The sequence below is a fragment of the Anolis sagrei genome, chromosome 4 (genome assembly GCF_037176765.1).
Source record: "Anolis sagrei isolate rAnoSag1 chromosome 4, rAnoSag1.mat, whole genome shotgun sequence".
NCBI classification, from domain to species: Eukaryota; Metazoa; Chordata; class Lepidosauria; order Squamata; family Dactyloidae; genus Anolis; species Anolis sagrei.
Genome location: NC_090024.1, coordinates 143,552,712 through 143,567,209, shown reverse-complemented (window position 1 = coordinate 143,567,209; position 14,498 = coordinate 143,552,712).

The window sequence follows — 14,498 nt, the reverse complement described above, 5'->3', positions numbered from 1 at the left end:
ATCAGGCTTTGTCAACCTGCAGCCCTCCAGATGTTTGCACCTCCAACTCCCAGAAGCCCTTGCCTGCTTGTTCAATGGTCAGGAATTCTGAGAGCTGAAGTCCAAAACACCCGGAGGACCGCAGGTTGAAGTGGCCTGTTCAGATGCCTTCATGGCCCTGTGGGTTAAAAGTTGAAGCCTTTGATGATAAAGGTAGAAAACACATTCAGTTTGCATCCCTTGGTTGTAGTTGTAATTTTAAATGGACAAACTTGTATATATGTCAATATTCCACTAATTAACAGGATGTCAGTCTTGGTTTGACAGCAGTGAACAAAGCAAATAGACTTCTGCAGTTGAAATAAATTTGGGACATAAATGCATCCACTATATCTTGTTTTGTTTCTTGAGATACCTGAAGGTTTCTCACTTCTGAGCCCTTCCTCAATCCCATTGTTTTGTCTATGGTATCTCAAGTGACCTTGGTGTTAATTGAAGATGGATTTGGCGCCTAAAAGGGAGTACCAAAGAGCCAGATATTGTGGATGGATTCTGGAGAAAAGGATGAGCCTGAAGCTATCACCTGCACCATCGAAAAAGGCTCCTTTCCCTCAGATCATGTTCATCAGAAATCTCATATATGATGGACTCAAGGTTAAGCCAGAAGCAGTGGTTTGTGCAATGTACACATTACACAGAATTGCAGCATCTAACTTATGCACACCACTCAATAGAAGAAAACTGCAAGTTCGGGATGAGCTGTTTATAATTGGAATAAACCCTCACTGTTTCATTCCTCACCATTGCCAAGGGTAAATCCTATGAAAGGGTTATGCATTGGAAATGACTTGAACAGACAGAGCAGCACCAACCACGTTTTGGGATAAGGATGATGACCTGTTAGGATCACGACCTATTGGGGATTATAGATTATGACCTGTTAGGATCATAACCTATTGGGTAGCAGAGTTATGGAGGTGTTCCTTTAGTTTCTTGAGCAATGGGTGATTGCTGGGCTTGTCAATATCTTGTTTCTATTCAATGGTCTCAGCAAAGATAGATTCAAGTAAACTTCTTTTAAAATAAGTTTGCTTTACTCATAAATTCAAGTATTTAAATATACAGGCACATTCCTTATCAGGTTAAACTGTAAAACGTTTCAGTTTGTTTCTTTAACTTACTGTCTTTAACAGTCTCTTCAAAAGCTGTATTCCTCTGCACAGTTCTGTTTCATAAGAGTCTACTTTCAAAGAATTCAAGCATCAACAGTTTTCTAACTTCCTACATCTGGCTATAAAGCAGACTTCTGTACTCAACCTGACTCAAGCCTTCACTGTCTTCTAACACTAACTTCTGTATTCTGACTCAAACCTTCACTATCATTTCTCAAGTGTAATCATGTTTAAGATGCATTCTAAACAGTCATATACTTGAGGCAGCCCCTCCCACTGCCTCAAGTACATAAGGCTAAGGAAACTAAACCAAAGAAAATACACACTTCAGGAAATAAAACAACACATTATGGAGGCAAAGAAAGCAAAATATTTCCCATTGAAGCAGGAGCCCCCTTTCCAATAGGGAAAGCTAGGAAGGACACCATGAAAGTTGAATCTTTTAAACTGCAAAAAATTATTTATTGTGTGCCCATAACAATAAGGACAAGCATACAGGAATGCAATAAAAGGGTTTGGCACAACCCCCAATGGGGCTGCAGGGTTTTTATCACTTCTGGCAATAAATCAAATACACATTCTTATTGGTTTCCAAAGGCAAATCATTTCATTGGTCTAAGCTAGCTATACAGTTGCTCATTGGTTGTTTATTATTTGATTGACATTATAGCACACGTGGGATCCTAACAATAGCACAACTGCAGTCTATAACACAGCAAAGCCTAGATAAGACAATTATGCTGGGGAAAGTGGAAGGCAAAAGGAAGAGGGGCCGACCAAGGGCAAGATGGATGAATGGCATCCTTGAAGTGACTGGACTGACCTTGAAGGAGCTGAGGGTGGTGACGGCCGACAGGGAGCTCTGGTGTGGGCTGGTCCATGAGGTCACGAAGAGTCGGAAACGACTGAACGAATGAACAACAACAAGTCTATAACACAGCTGTAGTCTATTGTTCTCTGACCATGATTGTATCTTATCTGTTAGTGTGTTGCAAACATGACTTCAGAGCGACTGGGAAACTTGGGGGTTCTAACTAACCACCAGCTAGCCGGTTTTGTCCAGATGTACTGTTATCCTTGAATAGTAACTTCTCTAGAGCACTGATTTCTCAAACAATCAGCATTTTCTGTAAACATGGGCCTACTACAGAAATAGGCTAATATGGCAGTAAATCAGGACATATAGGCATTGGGAACGTTCTGAAACTTCCCTTTTTAAAACCACATCCCCTCTAACAAAACATCACATAGAGGAGGCTTGAGAAGGTAGCTATCTCCAACACAAGTACACTATGTAACTTCATTCAGAATTGCTACTTAATAAATGGTTAGAGATCATAGCGGCTGAAACGGTACTAGCATCAACTTTAAGAGGCATCACAATAAATGCATAACATTTTGAAATATTCAAGGATTTAAAAAATACTATCCAAGTTCTGCTATAAATGAAGCACCAAGGGATGGCTTATTTAGCTTTGCAATTAAGTCTGGCTCTGTATATAGACCTAAACATGGAACTAAGAGAATAATTAATTGCATACACTTCAAACCAAATGAACCTAAAATCATATTTCAATTTCACGTCCATCTCTTTACTATGCAGGCAAGCATCTTGGGTGTTTGGATGGAAACTCTGGAAGCCGTTCGTAGGGTTTCAATAATGATATGGCCTCAGACAAAGTAACCAAAGTCAGGTTTTGGTTGGTTGGAGTAGATCCCTCCCCAAAGGATCTTTGTGTCTGGAGTAGATCATATGGGAGAAGGTGGTCCTGGACATAGTGGTGGATGATGGTGATATAGATACAGATATATAACAATCATCTCAGCTTGCATGGCCTCCAAATGTTACAGGACTTCATCTCCCATCAGATCTCATCAGCACAGTAAATAATTGGAGCTTTTGGGTGTTGCAATCCACCAGTTATTCCTGTGGGTTGCCATCACAGAGCAAAATCCATATCTGCCCCCTCCAATTTTTGGCAATTATTGTAGACCCATCAAATAGAATAAACCTTCAAAAAAGAGGGGGGCAAAGAACCATTTATCTAGGCTTCTTTAGTGTTCATGTTTTCGGGTTTGGTCATAAATGGAAACTGCTGAGAAACTGCACTTAGTATGGAGGACATTAGCCTTGTCACGCTGCCTTTTCTTTAGGAAGCCTGCTGTTCACAAGATTGACCAAATAAAGCATTTTAAAGTGAAAGACACTTCCCTTGGGCCTTGTCAAACTATACAGTTAAAGGGTGATATTACCCTTTAATGCCAATATTCCGTTTTAGCTGCTGTTTCAACTGCCATAGCAACATCCAGTGGCATTCTAGGATTTCAAGTTTGCTCAGAGGGACTCAAGCTCTCTGCCTGAGCATTAACGACGTGCAGGCCTTTTGAGGCATAGCATTTATTTTAAAAAATAGTAATATTTAGTAATATTTAGTATTACTATTATGAAATAGGTTGCGTCAGTTGCTAAACATTCAGTATGAATTTAAATTATTTTAAAAACATCAAACATTTAAAAAAATATTTCAATTTTTTGTGTGTGTCAGGAGCAACTTGAGAAACTGCAAGTCGCTTCTGGTGTGAGAGAATTGGCCATCTGCAAAGAAGGTGCCATGGGGATGGCTGGATGGTTTTTTTTAAAAAATGTTTTTACCATCCTTGGCGCACTGAGTTAAACCGCTGGGCTGCTAAACTTGTTGACCAAAAGTTTGCAGGTTTGAATCCCTGCTGTCAGCCCCAGCTTCTGCCAACCTAGCAGTTCAAAAACATGCAAATGTGAGTCGATCAATATGTACCGCTCTGGTGGGAAGGTAACGGTGCTCCATGCAGTCATGCTGGCCACATGACCTTGGAGGTGTCTACGGACAACACTGGCTCTTAGGTTTAGAAATGGAGAGGAGCACCATGCCCCAGAGTCAGACATGACGGATTTAATGTCAGGGGAAAACCTTTACCTTTACCATCCTTGTGGGAGGTAAAGGTCATGTTCCCGCATGCAGCTGGAGCTGATAGAGGAAGCTCATCCGTGCTCTCTGCGTGTTGGATTCAAACTGACAACCTTCAGGCCAGAAACCCAACCTTCAGGCCAGAAATCCAACCTTCAAGTCATCAGTCCTGCAGGCACAAGGTTTTAACCCACTGCGCCACCGGGGGCTCCTAAATATTACATTGAAGAAGAGCATCCAAAGAATATGGATTTAGAGGTAAACTCCACTTTATGGTAGCATTCACTTCTACTTTTCTTGTTTCTGGAAGGTCAGTATCCCAGTCATCTCTTAACCATTGAGATCTGTTGTCTCCCATTCACACAAATCTTTTACATATTTGAAATGGTCAAAACAGAAGAACCAAACTTGCAAAGAAATCCATGTAAGACTAGGGTGTAAAAAGCGGAAATTCAAACCTTGATGAAAATGATGGTCAGATTTCATCCATTTTCCCCTTTATTCTCCTCACCCCTTGACAGTGAGATTGTGCAATTTTTAATTACAAAATTATTTCTTAAAATGCAAAACATTTTATTTTCCCTTTCAAATTACCTCTATTTTCATCCCTTCCTCCTTCATTTGCATTAATCTGTTAATGGCAGGGATGCAGACTATTCAGTCAGAGGAGTTTTACCCTATATCTTCCTTTCTTCCTTTATTTCTTTACAGTACTTATATTCCATCCTTCTCACCCTGAAGGAGACACAGGGTGGATCACAGAACACGTATAAGGCAAACATTCAATGCCAATTATACAATGACAAGACAGACAACAGATAGAAGTATATTTAGGCTTTTTCTTACCATTCGGCATCTTTTGGAGGATGTGCTTGGATTCAGCCACAGGAGGGTGCTGTCGCTCCATCTCCTTGCTGAAGAGCTTGCTTTGTTTGTACACTTTCCTCCAAAATGCCATGCCTAAAATAGTTCCCACTTAATGCAGTTCCTATTCATCTACTCACATTACTGTTTTCAATCAGCTAGGTGGGTGAGGGAGCTGAACTGAAGGTCAGGAGCTCACCCTGACCTGGCTTCGAACTGTCAACCTTTTGGTTGGCAACATTTCCTCCATCTGCAGATGGTGATTAACCTACTGTGATAAAGCTGGCCCTTTCACAGTTGTAAATGTGGCCTACAAGGGAGTTTCATGCCGATAGGACTAACAAAGATGGAGAAATTAGCCTCTAAAAGTTTCCCCATTAGTGCCAATGGAAGAAATCTTTCTGGAATGAAAACAGAACCCACTTCCCAATTACGGGAATTTCCCAGTAAACAACCGGGGGGGGGGGGGGGGATTTGCTGAAAATGGGACCAAAATAGCACAGGTTTTTGCCGAATTGCACATGGAAGATTTAATTAGATCTCTTTTGATAGCTCTCTTTTTTGCTTAAAGAAGAGCTGAACCACCCAAGCACACATTGATGCTTGGACAATTTTCTTAGATTGATCCATTTGCCTTTTTTACTTTCTTGGCACCAGGTTTTGCCCAGATGAACTTTCTGGCCCATTTCATATGACAATCTGTGTGGACAGGAAATTTCCTATGAAATGCATAGCAGAATATCTATGGTTCCCCATAGCTTTCTCTGGCTCTGTACAATAGTGTGCAAACTGTGCTGTGGTATGTAACCAAATTACACAGCTGATGATTTTTGTGTGTTGTGACTTTCGCATGTTGCATCAGCAGTTGGTTTTCCATTCCCTTTTCTTACACTGTGAACTTTCTGATGAGGCATGCAGTACTCCGTTTGAGTACTGCATGCCTTGTGTTGTGTACTAAAGCTCATTTCTTTCTGCAGGAGCACAGCTTGGACTGCAAGCCTCAGAAGCATCAGGGGAGAAGCAAAGATTTCAGCCCATCTTACAGCCACATCACCCCCAGTTGGAAACATACTGGCTTAAAGTCCTTTGGCTATGATCTCTGGGGCAAAGGCTTCCATAAAAGGTGGATTTACAGAGACAGCAGGAGACAACACGACCTGAAGTGAGAACCATGTGGAATCAAGGAAAATCGAGAGAAACACTATGCCAAAGCATTTTTCTTTCTTCCTGATGGGTTGTTCTTCCTCAACTTCCTGGACATTTGACCCATCCCTGCCTATCTTTTAACTAAACACTAAATCACAGCATGTCGGCCAGCTTTTGAAAGAACTCAACCTAAAAGGTATTGAAATGAAAACAGAAGGCCACGGTTGAAGGAAGCCAGGATAAACCCTTCTGCGTTTTTCCTTTTCTATACCGCACACCAGCTTGAAATACCAAAGTCTCTGTTTGGATAAGTTACCTGGGGCCTGCAAACTAGAAAGTCCTCTCTCCTTCTATTTCCGTTAGTCTGAACTCCATGAGTTTACATTATTAACCAGGGGTCCTCAAAGTTTTTAAACAGAGGGCCAGATCACAATCCCTGAAACTGTTGGAGGGCCAGATTATAATTTGAAAAAAAAACATGAATTAATTCCTGTCCACACTGCACACATCTTAGTTGTAGTGCAAAAAAAACAAACAAACAACACTTTAAAACAATACAATAATTAAAATGAAGAACACTTATTACTATTTCAATGGGAAGTGTGGGCTTGCTTTTGGTTGATTAGATGGGATTGTTGTTGTTGTGTGCTTTCAAGTCATTTCAGACTTAGGTTGACCTTGAGCGAGGGCCGGGTAAATGACCTTGGAGGGCCGTATCCAGCCCTCGGGCCATAGTTTGAGGACCCTGTTATTAACACACTGCTCAGTATGGCAAAGAAAAGACTGTTTGTGTTTTCATTTGCACCATCTTATCTGTACCATGCATAGATAGTCACACATATGGCTGAGAAAGTCCCAGTCTGTTTTAATGGCAATGATGTCATTGATTTTAGCATTTGAAAATAGCTATATTATGGGATGTGTGTCCAGTTGTGGCAAAGGTCTGAGTGTTCAATCCTCCTCCATCCCTCCCCTTCTCCTTTCCCCTCCCTTCTTTCCCCCTCTCCCCTCCAGCTCCCCTTCCTTGTCCCTGTCTCCCCTCCCTCTCCCATTCCTCCTCCCCCTCCCAGGCCATCTTCCTACCTGCATCTCACATATTGCACACATCACACACACATCATACACACATCACACAGAACCCTTACATCACACACCATATACACACCTCAAATACCTCATATACACCACACGCATCACAAACCTCACACACACATTTGACACATCTCATCCTTTTCATATCTCACTTTTCATGTCACCTCTTTCTCTTTTCTTCCTTTTTCTTTTCTATATCTCTTTCTACCTTTCTTTAACTTTTTTCCTATCTCCCGGCACTTTCTCTCTGTCTTTTCTTTCTCTCACCTTACTTCATTCTCTATTTTATTTTCCATTCCTTCTTCTCTTTTTCTTTTCTTCTGTTTTCTCCTTCTCCTTTGTTTTCTCTTTCTTTCTCCTTTTCTTTCTTCTGTCTTCCTTTATTTCTTCCTTTTTCTCTTTTCTATTTCTCATTGCTCTTCGCTCTTTCTTTCCAATTCTTCTCCCCTTTCTCTTCACTTCCCCTCCCTCACCCTTCCTTCGCCCTCCCCCTTGTCCCCCCTCTCCCCTCCCCTCTTCTCCCACTCCCCTCCCCTCCCCTGAGAAGACCTGAGCTGAGACATTTGGTATAGAACTACATGCCTTGCCCAGCTCTTGGATCTGAGTGAAGTTTGGCACTGGGACTCTACAGTGACGTTGGTTCCTCTGGACTAAGCGCCTGGTTCAGCAGCAGTTCTTGGCTTTAATGTGGAGGCCACCTCTTATTTTCATCAGAAGAACTCATGTGGCTTCAAACACAAATCAGAGCTCCTTGGTCAACCCCTGTTCATCAGTAGTGGTTTCTACATGTGAGTCAAACGCAGCACGGTACAAAGTTTATTCTAGAAGTCCTTCTGTAGTCTTTGCATTTCTTTCTCTGTTTCATTGGAACAGCTTATATTGAGATAGCTGGGTTCCTGTCATGGAGTGTCTTCAACTCCTTTTTCCCTGCTGGAATTCTGAACTGGCAAGGGAGTGTCTTTCTCTTGATATTTGTCATTTGGATTGAGGAGAAAGCTCCCATTTCCCCCATTTTCCAGTAAGTGCAAGAATGGAAAGACTGAAACACCTTGGCCATGCTCCATGACAACAGGGTGGACTATGTCCCCATGCTATGTATTTTGTGAGCAAAAATTCTTGAATTCAAAAGTCAAACCACATGATTAATGTAACATTGAATTAGCCCCCTTTATGTCATTAAAGAAGGACTGAACCACCCAAGCACAGATTGGGGTTTGGAGAATTCTCTTTGATTGAGCCATATCTCTGCTCCCTTTTCTTGGCACCAGGTTTTGCCTATATCATCTTTCTGGCCCACTTCATATCACCAAATGTGTGGACAGAAAAATTCATGTGAAGTGCATAGTGGTATATAATATATATGTCTTTTATGGCCTAGTACAACATTGTGCAAACTCTGCTGTCATTTGTAACCTCAAGGGCCACAGCTGGTGTGGGCTCCAGATCAGAGTGACCAAACACACACACCAGGCCCGTAGCCAGGATTTTGTTTCCGGGGGGGGGGGGGGGGGGGCTGAATTTTTTTCAGGGGGGTCGGGGGGGGGCTGAGTTTGGGGGGGGGGGGGCTGAGTCTGAGTGAAAGAGGGTCTAGCCTAGCAAACCTTTTGTATCTTGACCCCAATACCCCCATGCATATGGGATATATTGAGTATGGTGATCAGATCGTGATATGAATAAACATAACAGTTTAAATAATGCACCAGTAAGGCCTTTTCGGGGGGGGGGGGCTGAAGCCCCCCGAGCCCCCCACCCGGCTACATGCCTGACACACACACACTCACAAGGAAAGTGTGCTAAGATGGCTAAAGCCAAAGAGAGAGAAATGAAAGCCTATCTGTGAGAGAGACCCTGGTCTGCAACATTGCTTCCATGCAGCTATTAACTGAAGTCAGGAGAAGGTGAACATGCTGATGTACTGATTCATGTACAGATTACCATAAAGCAACTCAGGGAATTTGAGGAAGTTGATGGCAAAACTTTCCACAAAAGAAGGAACAAATTAAGAGAGGAAATAAGCATCATGGAGTCCTCTGCAGGTTCCAGAAGCTGTCATCAAAAAAGGTTTTTCCAAGGAACCTTTCCAAGGTTCATATATGTTCCTGTACAGATTACTGAGTTTGTCACATCCTTTAGGGAATTTTAACATGATAGCAATATATTAAGAATGTTGTAAGACGTATTGATGCTAAATCATTTCTCATACTCATTGGCTTCTCTCTCTCTCTCTACCAGTCTGTTCTAAGAATTTGTACACAGTAGTGATGTTCATATGTTTTTAAGCAATTGACTTTTCATTCACTTTTCATATGTTGTGAAATTTCTTATGAGGGAAAGGAGTCACTGAACTCTCTTTTTGGGCACTGGAGTGCCTTGTGCAATGGGCTAAAGTCTATTTCTTTCTGCAGGAGCACAGCTTAGTCTGCAAGATCTGTGATAAAAGCTTCATGAGACCTCTGCCTTGTCTACCCACATTCTCTTCCACTGAAATAATCAGTCTTATCCATGTCAGAATTGTGGGAAAAGGTTCCAACAGAAACATGGCAGAAGAAGCACCCATTCAGCCGTACAGGTGGATCCCCAATACTTAATGTGTCCTAAACATCATAATGTTCCTTTCTTGCTTTCAGTGAACAAAAGGCATCACTGTAATTTGATGAATGCTTCTGTTGGTGTTGTTGTACTCCAGGTCAGGAAAAAGCCCTCAGACTTTAAAACACACCACACGAAGAGTGAAGAAACAAATCTTCTTTTATTAAAACTTAGTAAATAGCCAGAAGAAATAAATGCTTGTAAGTAAATAAGAAGGTTCCAAAAAGTAATAAGTCCATAAAAGGCAGTTGCACAAAACAATGTCCACACAAGATATAAAAGCATTCCAAGACAGCATTAATCCAGACAGGAATCAACAGGATGCAAAGACAATCCAAAAGGCTAAAAAAAAACCTCCATAGGAACAAGATCCCTTGAACAGGATTTCCATGGCACATGAACTTGGTTTCCAAACGATGCCTGGTCTAGCAGGTTTCCCTTTGAGGCAAACCTTATATCCCAAAACTCAGAAATTGGTTTTGCTTCCCCCCACATTTTCCCCTTATCAGACGAAGCATTTCGGAGCAACGTAAACACTGAGTTTGCTGTCAAACCTGGCTAATCTCCAGCCACCTATTCTTCAGTTCGCTATCTGGCTGCTCATTAAAATCCTCAGGTGTCAGATTGTTTTCCAAACCCAAATCTTGAGAGCTCACAGACAGAGGGAGTGAATTATTATTGCTAGTCCCAGCAGGAATATTCTCATGAGAAACTGCCCTTTGCAGCGGGGCCTCTCTGTCATTGTCTGCCTGAAAATCATTGACCAAGCTATCTCCATCTTGTACGTCAGCCTTGGCACCATCATTTCCCTCATCATTTCCCACATCAGGATCCTGAAACACAAACACAGGCTGATTCCCAACAGGTGTGATCTCCAAACAGAACATGACATATGCTTCATTGGTAAAAATTGTAGGGGTTCCTTCCTAATGATTTGAACTCTAGTTCCTATACTGTTCCTAGCAGAGGATGATGGGTCTTGAATTCTCAACGTTTTTCAAGGAGATTTTTCTACAACATTTACTTTCATTTTCAGGGCCACAAATGTTTCCACATGGTGTTCTTCCCCTCTAGAGCAGCATCTATTGCTGCAGTGTGTCTTCAACTTGTTTTTAAGTTATGGTGACCCTAAGGCAAAACCATCACAGTGTTTTCTTAGCAGGATTTGTTCAGAGAAGCAATCCCTCATTCCTCATCCCCATGTTACAATATGTATATGAGTATATTCCTGATTAATTATGAAGGATGATTAGACAAATCTCAGTGGTTGATATAACAATGTTTCTAATGCAATTATGTAGTAATCCCAGACTACAGGGATGAAGTAATGTAATAGTTGTTTGGTTAATATTTGTGTAAATTGGGACAACAAATGTAATGGAATGTTTTTATATTGTTTTTATACTGCTTTATATTTATTTTATTTAAATTGTATATTTATGCTTTTGGTTGTGGGCACCATTGTGTGCCGGTTGTTAGCCACCCTGAGTCCCTCTGTGGAGGTTGACATAGGACAGGATACAAATGTCCAAAATAATAATAATAATAATAATAATAATAATAATAATAATACCCCCTCCCCCCATTGGTATTGCTGATCGGTGTTGTTGCTCTTTTCTTGAAGAAAGAGATAGGTCGAAGAATGTGTTGTGAGTAGAAAGAAGAAAGATTGTGTTTTACACAGACTGTTTTGTATTGCTGAACTAGAAGAGATAAAGCCTTCATGTTTTGGAAAGACACTTCTGCTATCTGTGTGTTTTCTGTTCAAATTAGGTAAATTCCAAAGTTGCTAAGAACCAGAGCTACTTGTACACAGACTAAACACTAAGGTAAAAATACTTTTTTTAACCAATGAATCCCTTTGATAAGGTTAATTCATGGTTGCCATAAGTCAGGAGCAACTTGAAGAACAAAGATACTTTCTCTGATAGTTAGAAAGTGTGACTTGTCCACGGTCACCAGTGGGATTTATAGCTCAAATCACTTCAAAACTCAGCAAAGACCAAACATGAGAAGGATGTAGATAAAGAGATGAACTTGATTTGTTTTTTGAAAAATGTCTTCTAACTCACTGAGCAAATTTTAATACATTATCCAATGCAACTTTAAGTGTGGAGTCTAAACCTTGACACCGTTAATGCACTTGCTACAAGAATATGGTAGTATGGGTTGAGCATCCCTTATCTAGGAATATGAAATCCAAAATGCTCCAAAATCCAAATAAATAAATAAATAAATACCAACTTGAGAAATGCTAAGAAAAGCACATATTTTGTCAAGGATTTTGTTGAGAAAGACTTGTGTTAAAAAGACTTGAAGGAAATGCAGAAGGAAATTATATTGGCTTTGAAGACTTCAAATCTATATTCCAGGAAATTTTAACAGGTCCTGTTAGTTGAAAATATTTCTTTGTGATGTTGTGTTCTCATAGCATGTATACCCAGTTGCCCCAAATGGGTTGTTCTGAGCTGATGATGCACTTCCTCTTCTACAATTCAGGACGGTTCACTGGTGAAGCAACCATACGCCATGGGATGTCCTCCTTATCACTATCCTTAGGCGAGAAGCCCCACAAGCATCAGAAGCCCCACAAACAACAAAGATTTCAGCAAGAGCTTCAGCCTCAGAACCTCCAGTTGGAAACACGGCAATGTGGTAAAGGCTTCCAGAGGAGCTCCTGGCATTTATGTGGAGGTCTCTTCTCAATGTCAACAGAATAACAGAAGTGGCTTCAAACTAAAATCAAAGTTTCTTGGTTACCCCCTGTTCCTCAGCAGTGGCTCTTACAAGTGAGTCAAATGCATCACGGTACAATGTTTGTTCTGCACCTCCTCCCTCTTCTCTGACACCCCTCATTTCAATGCCACCAAGGCCATATCAAATCTACATGTCCAAAGTTTGCCAGTTTCAAGAAACTTACTTTCCCTCCAAAAGCAGTAAAAGTCATTCAACAGTCAAAGCCACAGAATGAGAGCAACGCCCTGACAGAAAGTGCAGCTAGAGTATTCAGAGTATGGAGTGTTGGGGAACAGTTCAATAAGGATTTTATGGAGGTGGTTAGTGTGAATGAAAAGACAATGTTGGGATTGAGAGATACAGGGGCACAGGTTTCTCTAATCCAGTCACAATTAATAAAACCAGAACAGATAGTACATGATCAGAAGTATTGTCTTAAAGGAATACATGGGCCCCAGTTCGAAGTCCAAGTAGCCGAAGTACCTGTTAAATACCATCAGTTTGAAGGCACTTGGAAGATGGGAGTGCTGGGAAGCTTTGACATACCCGTCATTATAGGAAATGACCTAGCAACACATAGCAATAAAGTAAATAGTCACCAGAAGCCGAGAGAGTGAGAGGAATGAAAGATTTTTTTCCTCAGAAATGGTTCCCGATTCCCACCCTAACAACGCACTGGAAGTCCCATTCAATTTGGACATTGATCATGCGGGACAGTTTCAAATCCAGACAAGACAGGTCCTCCTGGTCAGTCGAAAGGCTGAACAGGGCTCAGAGTTACAGCCTGTACTTGACAGGGTAACACTCCCCCTGAAGATGCAGGTTCACAGTTTGGGAGTGATCTTAGATTCATAGTTGAGCCTGGAACCCCAGGTCTCAGCGGTGGCCAGGGGAGTTTTTGCACAATTAAAACTTGTAAGTCAGCTGCGCCCATACCTTGGAAAGTCTGACTTGGCCACAGTGGTCCACGCTCTTGATACATCCTGATTAGACTACTGCAATGTGCTCTATGTGGGGCTGTCTTTGAAGACTGCCTGGAAGTTTCAATTAGTCCCAACAGTCAGCAGCCAGGTTGCTCACTGGAGCGGCGTACAAGGAGCATACAACTCCTCTGTTACGCCAGCTCCACTGGTTGACAATCTGCTACCAAGCACAATTCAAAGTGCTGGTTTTAACCTTTAAAACTCTAAACGGTTCTGGTCCAGACTACATATCCGAACATATCTCCTACTACGAATCATCACAAAGTTTAAGATCTTTTGGAGAGGCCCTGCTCTTGATCCCACCGCCGTCACAAATGCGATTGGTGGACACGAGAGACAGGGCCTTCTCAACAGTGGCTCCTCGTCTGTGGAATTCTCTCGCCAAAGACATCAGATTGGCCACCTCCCTCCTGTCCTTTCGAAGGAAACTCAAGACTTGGTTGTGGGACCTTGCATTTGACCATTGAATAGCAAGAATGAACAAGACATAAGCAATTTCGAAGTGACAGTGAATTCACCCGGACACAGATTTTAACTGGCATGTTTTAGCAACCGTTTATTTAATGTTTTGTTTTAATAAATTTATTGATTGTTCTTATAATTATGATGGCACTGGGGGACACGAGAGAAACCTCCTTGCAGGATTGCAAGACATCTGGGCGCCTCCTGGGCAACGTCTTTGTAGATGGCTAATTCTCTCATTCCAGAAGTGACCAAAAATGCAATACAACTGTTTGGTTTGCTCCTCACACGATAAATAAATTATGATGGCCCCAAATGGTGTTTGCTGTGAGGTCGCCCTGAGTCCCCTCTCGGGGGTGAAAAGGGCAGAGTACAAGTATATGAAATAAATAAATAAACAAGTATCTCAAAATAGCTGGCCAGAGAAGAGGGAATCCTTTTACAAATGGTGGCAGCGGTGGGATATCCAAAATATTGATGGGATATCTGCACAGGCTGGCAGCCTATCCTTTTACAGCCAGAAACAAGGA